The 15326-nt window shown below is 36.9% G+C and overlaps 1 pseudogene; it reads left to right on the top strand.

The window, feature by feature from the left end:
- The first annotated feature begins 8061 nt into the window (after nt 1–8061).
- Nucleotides 8062–9881, top strand: LOC115965727 (annotated as a pseudogene).
- Nucleotides 9882–15326: the final 5445 nt, after the last annotated feature.

Raw genomic sequence — 15326 nt, 5'->3', positions numbered from 1 at the left:
ATTTTAAGAGATGAGGTTTTGGGGCTAACGGCACTGAAGTGAAAACCTAAGTGGGAAGGCAAAAAAAAAAAAAAAAAAAAAAAAAAGAGGGAAATTTAAAGGTCTATTGCGATAGTCCAACCCGCTGTTATAACAAAGAAAAAGTTCCGCTAAAACTTACATATTGCAACGGTTTTCGATACCACCGCTATAGTATCCTTGCAAATACTATTTTATTGCGGCAGGTTTTTGGAGCGTTGCTATATCTAAGTAAACGCCGCTAAAACACATATATTGCGGCAGTTCTATGTACCGCTGCTATAGTGTGCCGCAAAAGATTAGAACTACTATGGTGGTTTGAAAAAATGCTGCAATATGTGACATATAGCGGTAGTTTTTGCACTCGTCACAAAAAAACCACTATAATGGTACAAATTTCTTGTAGTGATTATAAATTGGCCGAAGGTATGGATTGGACTATGATTAATATTGACTTTGACTATATAATTAGGGAATGCACGTAAATTTTGGCTACCGAGTTTAAATCTTATTTGAAACAAGAAGGCTATGATGAATTTCCCGCACTCATGAAAATCTTTGGCTTTTCCCTCAATTTCCAAATTTTGACATGAATTTCAGTATAACCCCAAGGATAAAATGAGAATCTATGACCGGAATTTCACAGAAAAACATAATTTGTGGACCTTTTATACGCCGATCAAAATTGTGAACTTTTTTTTATTTTTTTTAATTCAATATACTTGACTTAAAGACTTTATCAAGTTTGAATTGACAGTTTGGCACCATCTATAAACAAACTTCAACACACCTAAAGAGAGAGAAAAATAGATAAAGAATAGAGGAAAAGAGGACGCAACGCAACCCTCTTCTAAAATCACTTCTGAAGGATATAATATAATCAATCTTCCTACTTTCTAAAACTATTCTTATGCACATGGTGGTTTGTTTTATTTGCTGAGCTGGTCATTTGACAAGATAGAACCGAAGTTTGTAAAACCACGTAAATACCGGGCCATAATTAAGCCCAATCGTCAAATGTAGACACGTGCGTTGTGGATTAATGGTAATTAATTAGCCAAGCCCATGGGCCATTTGACAGTTTGATGAGTTACTGGAAATCAGATGCAAACATTAAATTATATTCAGTGGCCAGCACTGCTACCAGATGTAACAATTTTTAACACAGTTGAATTAAATTTTTTTTTTTCTAGTTCTAATTTGGACCATCAACTCATCATTGATATCATTTTTTTAATCTACTTTTAACAGCTATCACTTAGGCAGGTGTGAAAGTTTTTGTCAATTATTTGTGCTCTTAGACTTATTGATTAGGAGTTATATTTTGTGGCAAAGTTGTGACACAAAAGATTGTTATCCTAGATTAGAAACACCCAAAAAATTAGAAAAGGAAGCCGGCCATGTATAACTCTTGCCGGACATAAGTAGACCAAATGAGCCTTGGGTTCAAGAGTAGGACCCAACATGCGACAAAATAGAAATCCTATTCTAATATAATTTAAGTGTATATATATATATATATATATGTGTGTGTGTGTGTGTGTGTGTGTGAATTTTGTTAGGAGTGTGGGTTTGAATTTTGAACTTTAAGAGGCAAAATTAAAATTACTCTAAATTTTGTGTGTGAAAGGATCAAATACTTATTTTCAATTTTTCATTAAGAAAATTGCAATGCTATTTACCATACAAAAATCAGGTACGGATTGTTTCTACTGATAGTCTGATATAGCATGTTCCACGTTCATATATAGTAATGGAAATGATTAGCTTAATCTAAGGCAACCTATGCATAAACTAATTTGACGTTAAGGGCCCAATGAATTATAATAAGACTCCTAATCATCCACATGCCCTTTATATATATATATATATATATATATATATATATATCATGGGTCCAGTTAATGTGTGCCCTAAGGGCACACATTAAGCCATATTTTTTTAGAAAAATTTTCTTGAAAAAGCTATCAATATCTTTTTAATTCCCGAGACCTTTTTTTTTTTTTCCCGAAAATAATTAATTATTGTGCGCCCTTAAGACACATATTAGCAAAATCCATATACCATGTATTGTTCTACTAAACATGACAGTTATCTAAGGATGGCCATGGGTAGGGTATGGATCGGGTATACCCATACCCTACCCAAAAATTTTACCCATGGATACCCGAATATTAATACCCATTAGTATCCATACCTGAATCTTACCCGGATATATTATCCATGGATATCCATACCCTACCCGAAACCTATTTATTTTATTTATTTTTAATCCAAAACATTTTAACTTAAATTATTACCCCTCCACGTGTATTTTTTCCCACCCTTTGGTCTGTTACTATTTCTGTTAATCTTACCTCCTGTTGAATCTGTTCAGTTACAGTAGCACCTTAGGATCTCCACATCATAACCGGCTCAACGAGAGCACTGCAGCTCCAGCGACGGCCACCGAAGATCTCATGAACATCGGGCTCGTCGTTGATTTCACTCTTTTTGATGATCTGTCTCCGACACCATTGGTCTGTTACTATTTCTATTAATCTTACCTCTTGTTGAATCTGTCCGGTGACAGTAGCGCCTTAGGATCTCCACATCGTAACCAGCTCAACGAGAACACTGCTACTCCAACGATGGCCACCAAAGATCTCATGAACATCGGGCTCGTCGTTGATTTCATTCTTCTTGATGATCCACCTCCGACACCGTTGCTAGAGCCGACGAATCTTTCTGATAACAGGAAGAATCCTTTTCATCAAAAAAATGACAATTTCATTCCTTTGTAGTAGCGAAATGAGAAAACTCTAAGCTTTGTTATGGATCCAAACGTTGATGGTCGTTTGCTCCAGAAATTTCCTCTTCTGTACTGCCATGGTGACGTTGTTGCCGACTCCATCACCATCCTCTCCGATGCTAAATTCCGTTCGAATCCAGACAAGTACGACCGCTTCAATAGGAAATCTCTTCCATTGAATCTCTCCTCCAAGTAGTTATTGTGATTGCTGTTGTTGTCGTTGTGGTTTCTCATTAGAGGGAGTGAGTGACAATGAGAGAGGTTTTTTTTTTTTTTTTTTAATTTTTTTTTAAATACAGGTCGGGTTTGGATAATATCCATACCCTACCCGAATAATTCGGGTAATATCCGTACCCTACCTGGTTAAGTTCTACCCATGAAGAATCGGGTATTACCCGGAACATTTGGATTGGGTAGGGTTGGATATCCATTACCCAATAGGTATGGCCATCCCTATAGTTATCTCATGAATAATTTTCGAAAACGCTGTGCTCTTGGGAAACTAAACTAATGGATAACGAGTTAACAAGTAAACCGAAAATGCCAAACTACCGTCCCTCCTGCACCCATTTCCAAAAGAGAATGTCATGTAATCCACAAGATAATTGTGGTCAAAAGATTTGAGATATGAATTATGATCTGTTGTATAAAATAATTTGTAGTGAGGCACAAGTAAAATTATATTGAAAAAAATTATTAAACAAACGATGAAGTCACTATATAATCAGAAGATTATTGTAATTTGTATGCAATTCAGATATTATGGTTTTTTTTTTTTTTTTTTTTGTTTTTTTAAATGATATAAGAGCATTAACATCAATTGTGCCAAATGCCAACCACTAAAAAACATGCTGCATAAGGTGTTTCAAATGCCATATTTATTTGCAATATGCTACAGTGCCATGCTAATAATAGGATGACACTGTAGCTATGTTCTAAAAAATTTATTATTTTTGTATTCCCTCCTCGTATATTTTACTCTCTCTCTCTCTCTCTCCAATCCACTCTGATTGCTCTCTCTTTATCTCTTCCCTCTTCTCCTCTCTGCCTCCCTCATCGATCAAGCCGCTGCCATCGATCTTGGCCTGAAAATGCCATTGCCGTTGGTCTGAAGTTGCCATCGCCTCTTGTTTGAAGCTGCCATCACTACCTTGGTCTGAAGCTGCCATCGCTACCTTGGTCTGAAGCTGCCATGCCGCCTCAGTTTGAATCCATCTTAACCATAGCATGAAGTTGCAGTCACCGCCTATTTGGTGCCTATCTCAGCCACGGTATGAAGCCGATTTTAGCCATTATTGTCGATCTAAAGCCACCACCACCGACAATGAAAGCCACCTGTGGACACAACAGAAAGTGTTGGAGTCACCACCTAGTTTTTGCAATGGTTTAAGAACCATATATATAGCGTCTTCTCAAGGAAGGACCATTGATTTTACTACTAGAGATATGGAGTCGGAGTTTAGGTACGTTCTTGGGAAGGTGTTAGGCACCTAAGATCGCCCAACCCTAAGATTGGCCTCCCATCAATGTGTCTTATGTCTTAACCTCAATAAAATCATGTTTAATACTTGTATTCTAAACTCACACACACACTAGCATATATCTAAGTATAAAAGATGACATCATTCATCCCAAAACACATACATATCCATCCATAAAGCAATAAGAAACCAAACCACACACATATACAAACCCTAGCATTTATCTAGCATGTGAAAACCCTATCATATCATACATTTAAAATAAGGTAGCAACTCAATTATGGCAGCAAGGTATCATGGCAATCACAAAATTACATAAAGCATGTGATTGGAATTAAAAGACATAAAATGAATATTCAAACAATATACATCATCAAATGCATGTTCATACCAATGCATGACTTATCTTTACTTACCTTTTAGCAACACAGCACCTATGACATCATGTATGAGCATATGAATGCATGTACATAGCATCTTAAACAAGAAAACCCTAATCTAACAAGTTAGAAACAAACAAGCAAATAAAACATATGAAACAGGGACTCAGATACAGATATGTATGTAAAAAGGACTTAAATAGAGGCAAAATATGTGAAACAAGCAAACCAAACAAAACAGAAATCCAAATTAGGGTTTTTGGGCAAATGCTTGCATATGCAGACAGAGGCCTGCGTACGCAAGCCAAATCCTACATATGTAGGATTTGACTTGCGTATGAATGCAGGATTTGGCCTACGTATGCATGCTTATGACATGCGTGCGCAGGGTTGTTCAAAAACCCTAACCCAGATCACGAAACAGAAAAGCAAAGCATAAAAGAAAAACATTAGTCTAACAACCTAGCATGCTTATAAATGTCAAACAAACATAAAGCTAAGCTAAACAAGAATATATAAATAGAAACTAAACAAGAAAAACATATTAACATGACAAAAGAAAGATAGAAAAGAAAAGAAAGCTAAAATGAATACCTTAAAGCAAAAAACTCCTAGACTTGATTTTTAACCGTTTCCCTCAGTCAAATCTATTTACAAATCAATAAGAAAGTTATTAGCAATGTTAAACTAAAAGGATTGGGGACAGTAAAGGTCTCAATCAAACAAAACTGACTTGAGGGTGTTTTATGAAAAACTCCCTTTTGATTCACTATTTTCTAATGAATCTTGTATTTTTCTAGTGAGATTTTTGTGTCCTTTGAAAATGTACCATGTAAGGTTTTATATAATAGAAAAAAAAAAAAAAATGAGGTTTGGAGCGGCTCCCTGACGATATAAGATTCATTCCAAATCTCAGTCATTATTGCAGAAAATTTGCGTTTTTTTTATGCTTCTGAAACCCTAGCTGCGTACGTAGGAATGAGCCTACGTACGCATGCTTTGGCCCACGTATGTGGATAGCACTCCTACGTACGCATGCTTTGGCCCACGTAGGCAAGCTGCTATCCACATACGTGGGCCAAGGGCCTCTTTGGTAATTTATTTCTAAAAATAGATTTTTGCTCATTTAAAAAGTTATATTTCCCATTTTAACACTCCTCAAGTCAATTTGATATTTGACTGGACTCTAAACTGGCCTTGGGCCTTAGAGTTCGGGCATTATTAGGGAACAAGGGTTCGAGTTGTAAGGGGTACAAAATGCAGTGTCTACACCAACACTACTAGATCGCTATGCCTTTCTTACCTATTTGTTTTTATTTTTTAATCTGGTTTGTGGTGGTGGTGGCTGTGGGTTTCTAGTGATTGTGGCTGTGGGTTTGTTGTGATTATTTAGTTGGATTTAATTTGGTTCGTTTTGAGTTGTGTTTTGGGTTGTGGAGGATGCGGTGGTTGTGGATGTGGTTGTTGGTTGGTGGTGGTGGTTATTGGTTGTTAGGTGGTGGTCGTGTGTTGCCCACTGGTTGTGTTTTGTATCGGGCTAAGTTATTAGTTAATATTATTTTAATGTATAGAATTGAAGAATAAAAGATGTGATGTAGAGTGAAGTGTAAAATGGTATGTTAAAATAATAAAAGCTTTTTTGATGAGTTAAAATGACATATTTTTCAACAGTTGGTGCTCATGCTCTAAGTGACAATCAAAAAGATAATCATCATTAATACTTAATTAATTCTTTTGCTGGTTTAAATTAATGTTACACGTGTTGCATTTCAAATTGCACAAATTTTTTTTTTTTTGGTTGAGAAAATGCACTAATTCATATTTGTTTAATATAATGAGAAAGCAATTACCTACCCCTCAATGTTATGAGAATTTTATGTAATCGTGATATGTAATACCCTTCTTACATGTATGTTTCTTGCAAAAAGTATCGAATAATGTTTTTTGATTCAAGTTTCAACGGATAGAGTTCTCCAATATTTGAGGTCAACATCTAGTCAATTTTGCCTATGTTGCACTATTGATCACTTCCTACACGTGGTCATGTTAGTGATTATCCAAGTTGTAACTTGTAAGGAACTTTCCAATAACTAAAGAAGCAGAGTCCAAATCTTTTGTCCTATTTTGTTTGTTCCACTCTATACTCCACCTATAAACAAATGCCACGTGTCCATCTATTTAATTAAATTTGACTTTTTTAATTTTAATTATCTAAAATAAAATAACACCTCACACCGGCCATCACCACCCACCATCAACCTTCGTCGGCACCGTCCTCTGGCCACCGTCTGCCTACTGCCGGCCTCCGACGTCGTCAGCATCGCCAGCCATGGCCAACCCACCTATTAAATTAAATCCAACCCCATCTCCACTGTTGCTTTCAAACCGACCAACCAGAAACCCATGTTTCAAACCCAAGCCAATATCATCAAATACTAATAACCAAACTCCAAAGAGAAACTAAATCATTGAATCAACCAAAGACAACAAAATAAATCAAAGAGAACTAACACAAAATGGGTTCGGTAATAGTATAAAAATCAGGAAATAAAAGAGAATGAAAATGAAAATTAAAGAGCAAAAACAGAAAAGTAGTCCAGGAGACTAGGAAGAGAAAATATATATATATATATATATATATATATATATGAGAATGAGGAATGGGTTTGAAACGTGGGTTTTAGCTATGGTGATGAAACATGGGTTGGAAACATGGGTTTCAGCTATGGCGGTTGGTGCGGACTGGAGATGATGTTTGGCAATGACCAGAGATGTTGGTGGCGCCGTCAACTGGTACCGATGAAGGTTGGTGGTGGTGGTGTTGGGTTGAAGGTGATGATATTGGCTTGAAGGTGATGATATTGGCTTGGGTTTGAACTTTGAAACATGGGTTTCACCTGGTTGATGGGTTTGAAAGGAACAATGGGGATGGGGTTGGATTTAATTAAAGAGGTGGGTTGGCCATGGCCGACGATGCTGACGACATCAGAGGCCGGCAGTAGGCAGACGGCGGCCGGAGGACGGTGCCTACGAAGGTTGATAGTGGGTGGTGATGGCTAGTGTGAGGTGTTATTTTATTTTATATAATTAAAATAAGAAAAGTCAAATTTAATTAAATAGGTGTACACGTGACATGTGTTTATTGATGGAGTATAGAGTGGAATAGACAAAATGTGACAGAAGATTTGAACTCAAAGAAGCATGGGTGCAAAACTACTAAATATGTCACGTGAAATAATAACAAAGAAAACCTAAAGATTTGCAAACTTAGTAATAGTGTAACACGCAAATCATATACCGGGGGTCTCAGCTTTCTATTAATAATGAAGGAAATTATCAAGCTTCAATCTCTATAGTTTAAAACGTGTCATCTCATTTCAGGTTTTCATCCATGGTTGCCAATTCAGTGGTTAAACCTCGTGTGCTTATTGTCTCCAGAAGAAACAGTTCGTAAAAACAAATTTGTAGATTTTATTGGTATGAGTTTTTTATTATTTTTATTTTTTTATGTGAACGTTATATTCTAAAATCATTTACATGAACTATACTGGTCTTCTTCTCTAGCTTACATGAAATATATTTTCTTTCAGATGAATATCATCTTGATTTGATAGTTGGCTATGGAGCAGTTCCTGTGATTGTTCCACGAGTTTCCGGAGTAGACAAGTTGTTGGAAAGTTTTGAGCCCATACATGTTGTTCTTCTTTGTGAAGGAGAAGATATTGACCCCTCTCTCTATGAGAAAGAAACGTCTAGTCTTTCATCAGAAGAGCTTGAGGAAATCAAGAAAAGTCATGCTAGTGATACTGCCACAGACAAAGAAAAGGATTTGATTGAATTGAAACTAGTGAAAATTTGTCTTGAAAGGAACATACCATACTTGGGAATTTGTAGAGATTCTCAAATCCTGAATGTTGCATGTGGTGGTACCCTTTAACAAGACATAGACACTGAAATTTCAAAAGAATTCCCAGTTGATCACAATGTGACACACATTAACTATGAAGACTATGATGGGCATCGACATATCATTAAGGTAGTGGATGGCACTCCTTTGCATCACTGGTTCAAGGATTCTTTGGAAAAGGAGAGTGTGGAGATTTTAGTGAACAGTTATCACCATCAGGGAGTTAAAAGATTAGCCGAGCGCTTTGTTCCAATGGCTTTTTCTCCCGATGGATTGGTTGAAGGGTTTTATGACCCAAATGCATATAATCCACAAGAGGGTAAATTTATAGTGGGATCACAATTTCATCCAGAACGAATGAGACTAGAAAATTCTCAAGAATTTGACTATCCTGGATGCTCATCTACTTATCAGGTAATAGATATGTGTCATTTTTGTTTTAAGATATGTAGGGACTATGAAGTTAATGAATCATATTTTGAATTATCTGAAGAAAAAAGCTAAAATTTGAAGTTTTATTACAAAAGGCTTAGAAATTAATTGATGCGACTATGATTATGATCAGTGTCATATTATTATTATTATTATTGGTATCTGTTATTTAAAATTAACACATTAGCTGGTAAATTCAATGTTAAAAAAATTGTAATATTTCTAGCATCATTCACTCTTGTCTAAATTGCTTAAAATTTGTATAGGAGTTTGTGAAGGCAATAATTTTTTATCAGAAGCTTGAAAGCTCTGTGTGCGTGCCAAGACCTTTACTGTTCACACGAGAAGTGGAGAAGAAGAGAAAACTCATTGGTCGAAGTTTATCTCTCACAAGAGACAGGTACACCTCAGGCTGTGGCCTGGATCCACTAAAAGAATCTGAACATGAAGCTGAATTTCTCAAGGTACTAATCTTAGATAAAAATTTTCTCTCTTCCCTTTTCTTTCTGTATTTAGCTTGCAGGAGTGGGGAAGGGGAGAGTGGTTTGGTGTTTAATAATCAATCATGCATGAATTCTATGCTTTGTTTTAACCTTTGCAGTATGATACAAGCAGTTTCAGTACCCAGCAAGAGTTTAGGTTGATGGAGATGGGTGCAACAGTAAGGAAATCAGCTTTCTACTATGATATATTGAATTTAAAGGAAAAAAAGAAAAAAAGAAAAAAAGAAAAAAGAAATGGTGGCAAGGAATGTCATGGGAAAAATGTCAGTCCAACAGTTAGGCACTCTTTTGTCTTTCCACCGTATGATGGGGCTAATCTGTCAAGAAATGTTAGAGACAAAACTTCATGGCAATGCCACTGACCTTTGATTTTGAGTTGCCAGCTCTCCCCTCCATGATTTGTTGTTTATGAATTGTAGCACGTCTTTATGATTCATCTATTTATTTTTGGTTTTCATTTCTTTCCGATGGACAATAAAGATCAAATCCAAAGTCTACTGATTGCTTTTTAATTTTAATGTGAGTACTTTTTCCTATGGCCTCTGTGAATGTACAGTTCAAATAGTTGCTTGAATGAATAGCTTTACATAACAGAACGGATCCTAACGGTACAAGTGGCTGGACTATATATGGACACACGCAAAGGATTCTGAAATGTGTTAAATATATATGAAAATCATATCAAGAAATGCGCATGAAAACATTGAAAAGCGTAAACGGTATACATGCCCCACCACACCCCCCCCCCCCCCCCCCCCCCCCCCCCCCCCAACAAGAGAGGTGATCATAGTCATGGGCACATTGCATTAATAAGCCATGAAAGCTTGTATCACTCTTTATGCATTGTGGTTGCCCTCGATTGTTTCTGTCTAGCTAGATGCAAGGTCTCGCATGCTGACATGCATGTACATTGCGCACCGTAAGGGAGTTCATGGTGGAAAATACTTGGGAAATTTTGAGCAGTGCTCCGAGACTATTTAATAATTATTGGTTGGGTGCGTTTGGTACACCATAAGTGGAATGCCATTGGTGCTTATCATATGTGTCAGACCTTGGAACCGATAACTTTAAGACTCCTTCGGAAACTATAACCGGTAAAAACTCCTTTAGAGTTACATTGTTACAATAAGTGCATTATCCTCTCTTTGGGACCATAGTTCTTTGGAACTAAGCTACGATACTAATTAATCTAACCAATCATGATTCCTTGAGGACTTTAAAACACATCAAGGGATCATATATAGTTACACATATCTTTTATAAGTATCAATTCTCAAAAAACTCATTTGCAAACTCATACAAAATATGCATCTTTATCAAGGTATCAAACATGAAAACATTCTTAAAATCTAGTTTGTGCATATTTAACAAGTAAATTTCAAGAATCATGCTTAAAGCATAAATATTTCAGTGCATCATGCTTTTAAAATCTAGCTCAACCACAAGGGTTTACTGTAAAATAATAATTTCAAATTTTGCAGCATCAACATGATAAAAATAATTGGGTAGTAAGAATGTTCAAATATTATAATATTATTCTTATTTTTCTCTACAAAAGCATATATTTGAGAACTTGTAGGCATTTTAGAAAAAAAAAACCAAAATTAACAAATTCTATTTACCTCACAAAGCCATATCAGTTCAGCCCGAGATCTCCAACATATCTCAACGACTCAACTAGAATTTAATAAAGAATAGCTCAACCCTATCAAATAGGCATTAGGATTTAGGCACATGACTAAAATTGAAAGATTTGGAGCTTGCAAGTTGGTTAACAATGGCGGAAAATGAGTAACAGAAAAGAGAGAGAGAGATAAATTCTATTAATCAAGCTCAAAGAAATACATTATACTCAGCTCTATTTATAAAGCATAATTACAATACATCAAGAATCTTCTAGAGAAAACTGTACTAACAGAATTACAACAAGCTTGCAACTATTGCTCGGTGAAATTAGGGATGACAGCTTGGATAACAGTTACTGTGGAAGCTTGAGGCTCAACGATTCACTGAAGGTCAAGGCTAGAACAGAGTGACTCATCAAGCACAACCAGAGATAGAAAACAAAGAAAGTCTTGAGTCACTGCTATTGAAGAAGAGTCATGAAACGACATCATTCTATTAACTTTATTTATTTATTTATTTATTTTTTTTGCTAGGTGATTTTGCGGGGGCTAGAACCCCCGAGCATCAGGACACAAGGGTGCTTGGGTGCCAATAGGCTACTGAGGCCAATGGCACATCATTCTATTAACTTAAACACACCGTTTCTCTTCAAGGAAAAATACACTTAAGTAACACGACACCGTTTGGCTAAGAATCCGTTAGAGAGAAAATAGTCGTTACTCTTCTTCTTCTATTTTCAAATTCTGCCTTTGCCTTTGACTTTCAACACCACCTTAACTTCCCCCCTTAAAACCATGGGGTCAACAGAGACCATGATTTTGGACCTGAGAAAAACAAAACGAGAGGTGGAAAACATCAGCAACTTGATCACCTAGGGCAATATGCTTGACTTGAAGATCTTTGTGAAGCACCTTTTCTCGAACAAAGTGGTAATCAACCTCCACATGTTTGGTTCAAGCATGAAAAATGGGATTTGATGCAATTGCAAGGGCAGAGACATTGTCACACTAGAGTTTGGGAGGCGAGGAAAGAAAAATACCAAGATCTTTCAACACCTGTCGAAGCCATGAAAGCTTAGCTGCAGTGGAGGCCAATGCTCTATACTCAGATTTAGTAGAAAATCTAGACATAGTTTCTTTCCTCTTGGCACTCCAAGTAATGGGTTTGTAACCAAGGTAGACCATATAACCAATGATTGAACACCAATCATAAGGATCACTTGCCCAATCCGAATCAGAAAACGTTGAAAGGGAGATTGGTCCAGGTTAAAGAAACACCCCATAGGTCAATGTGCCATTAACATACATGAGAATTCGTTTAGCTGCAATTAAGTGAACATCAGTAGGAGCAGACATAAATTGACACACCTGCTGCATTGTAAAACTAAGAACGGGCCTTGTGAAGGTCAAATAGTGAAGAGAACCAACCAAACTCCAGTACTCATGAGGATTAGAAAGGAAGGAACCATCATTTGGAAACAATCTAGAATTGGGAGCACAAGGGATTTGAGCTAATTTGGAAGAGTGCATATTGACCTTGAGAAGTAAGTCTTAAGCATATTTGGTCTAAGTTAGAAATAAGCCTTTGGATGTTCTGGTGATCTGAAGACCAAGGAAGTAATGAAGGGGGCCCAAATCCTTAAGTTCAAAGGCTGCACTGAGTTGGGTAATCAAGGAGGACAAGAATTGTCAGCTGTTCCCAGTCATCACTATGTCATCAACATAGACAAGAAGATAGACCACCAATTTGCCTTGTTGAAGAATGAACAAAAAGGAATCAGTTAGAGAAGCCTGAAGCCCCATATGAAGTAACTATGTGGAGAATCTCTTAAACCAAACTCTATGAGCCTGTTTGAGATCATAGAGAGACTTTCAAAGTTTGCAGACATGGTTGGGATATGCAGGGTCTACATAACCAGGAAGTTGAACCATGTAAACTTCCTCCCTTAGGAAACCATGAAGGAAGGCATTACTTACATCTAGCTGTTTTAAGGGCTAGTTGAATTGAATAGCAAAAAATAGAATAATCCTCACAGTGGGTGGTTTAATAACTAGACTGAAAGTTTCCTCAAAATCAACTCCATATTGTTGATGAAACCCCTTTGCAACCAACCTAGCCTTGTACCTATTTATAGTGCCATCATTGTTGTGTTTAAACTTGTACACCCACTCACAACTAACCAAATTTTGAGAAAGAGAGGGTGGAACCAAGGTCTAGGTAACTTGCCTTTTAAGGGTTGCAAACTCTTCATCCATTGTTGTACACCATTGTGGATATTAAGCAACAACTCTATAAGATGGTGGTTCAGTTGGAATATAATCAGGCTTAGGAGCAGAACTAGCTTTTTTGGAGTGGGTGGAAGTTACTGTAGAATTAGCTTTGCTGGACTCAGGTGAGATCACATGAGTGGAGGATTGTACAGCAGTAGCCTTGGCAACAAGGGCTTTAGGCTTAAAAATCTCATCCTTAGACCTAGTGATCATAGGTTGAGTATTGATAGAAGAAGGAACCTGTGGGGTAACTGAGGAAATGGCAGTGGGAATAGAAGAGTAGAGGAATTATGTAAAGGAAGGTCAAGGCTAGGATGTGATTGAGGAATAGAGATATGGGTAGACTGTGATGTTTGGGGAGAGGAAGTAGGTATGTGAGTGTGAGTAGACTAAGGGATGGATGTAGATATAGATGGGGATCGGTCAGAGGTAGGTTATGAGGCAATGCTATGAGGTGCAGTAGGTAAGGAGGAGTCAGATGAGGTACATGGAGAAGGAATACAAAACTGTGTGGACAAGAGTGATGTGGAAGACTGTGTAAGAGTGGAAGTATTTTGACTAGTGGATAAAGACTGAGGATAAAAGAACTTAGTTTCATTGAAAAGTACATGCCTTGAAATATAAAGCAAAGAAGAGATTGGGTCTTGACAGATGTAACCTTTGGTGTGTGCAGGGTAACCAAGGAAGATACAAGGAGTGGTATGGTAGAATTTTGTGTGTATTGTAAGACCTCAGCAAAGGAAAACAGAAACAACCAAAATACCTTAGGTGAGTAATATCGGGTTTAGAATGAAACAAGACTTCCCAAGGAGTCAATTCTTGAGATTAGGAGTAGGAAGCCTTTTGATTATATGGACTGTTGTGGAGATTGCGTAAGACTAGTAGGAAGGTGGTAATTGTGAATGAGAGAGCATAGTGAGAGCACATTCAACTATATGCCTATGCTTCCTCTTAGCCACTCCATTTTGTTGTGGTGTGTGAGGACAAGAAAACTAATGAACAAGACCATGTGTGGAACTGAAAAGCTTAAAAGCATTGGAAGTGAATTCTCCACCAGAATCAATTCTTAAAACTTTAATTTTAGAATCAAGTTGATTCTCAACAGTAGCTTTAAAGAACTTAAAGATATCAAGAACATCAGATTTATGTTTAAGAAAATAAAGCCAAGTAGGGGTGTGCATAAAACCGAAGAACCGAAAAAAACCGAATGAAATTGACCGAATCGTGTCCAAAATTTCGGATCAGTTTCGGTTTCTATTTCTCACAAACCGAAGTTTCGGTTTCGGTTTCGGTTTCCAGTATGTATGCACCGAATCGACTGAAACCAAACCGAATAATATATATAATATATTTTATATTATAATATTATATATATAATATAAAATCAGATTGGGCCGGCCTTGCAAATATATTAGGTAGCCTGCAACTAGGCCTTTCAAATGCATTAATGCATTAGGCCTCAAGCCTTGCATATAATCAAGCCCATTAACCCATTAAACTAATTAAATATCTAATTAAACTTAAATTAATTAGGTAAACTAATTAAACTAAAAAAAAAATTTTAAAACCTAGCACACGTTTCACTCTCATCTCATTCTCACTCTCACACACAAGCAAGAGAGACAGAGAGAGACCCTTCACATCGGTAAGTTTTACTCCACAATCACTCCAAATCTTCTTTCTGCCGCCGGCCTCTGCACACCGGCCTCCACATGATGGCCTCCCCACACCGGTCTCCCCACAACACGATCATCTTCCTTCTTTTCTCACGATATGATTCTTCTTTTTTCTCTCTCTCTTTTCTCTTTTCTTTCTCTGTCGCTTTGTATCAACTTCGTTCATCAGCTTTGTTCAACTGCTTTATTGCTTAATTTCTCGATAATTTCCTCTCTCTTTTTTATATTCTGGGTTTGTTTAA

Source organism: Quercus lobata, chromosome 2 (assembly GCF_001633185.2).
Source record: "Quercus lobata isolate SW786 chromosome 2, ValleyOak3.0 Primary Assembly, whole genome shotgun sequence".
Classification (NCBI taxonomy): Eukaryota; Viridiplantae; Streptophyta; class Magnoliopsida; order Fagales; family Fagaceae; genus Quercus; species Quercus lobata.
Note: the sequence above shows the minus strand (reverse complement) of the source record. Positions and strands in the feature narration are given on the sequence as shown.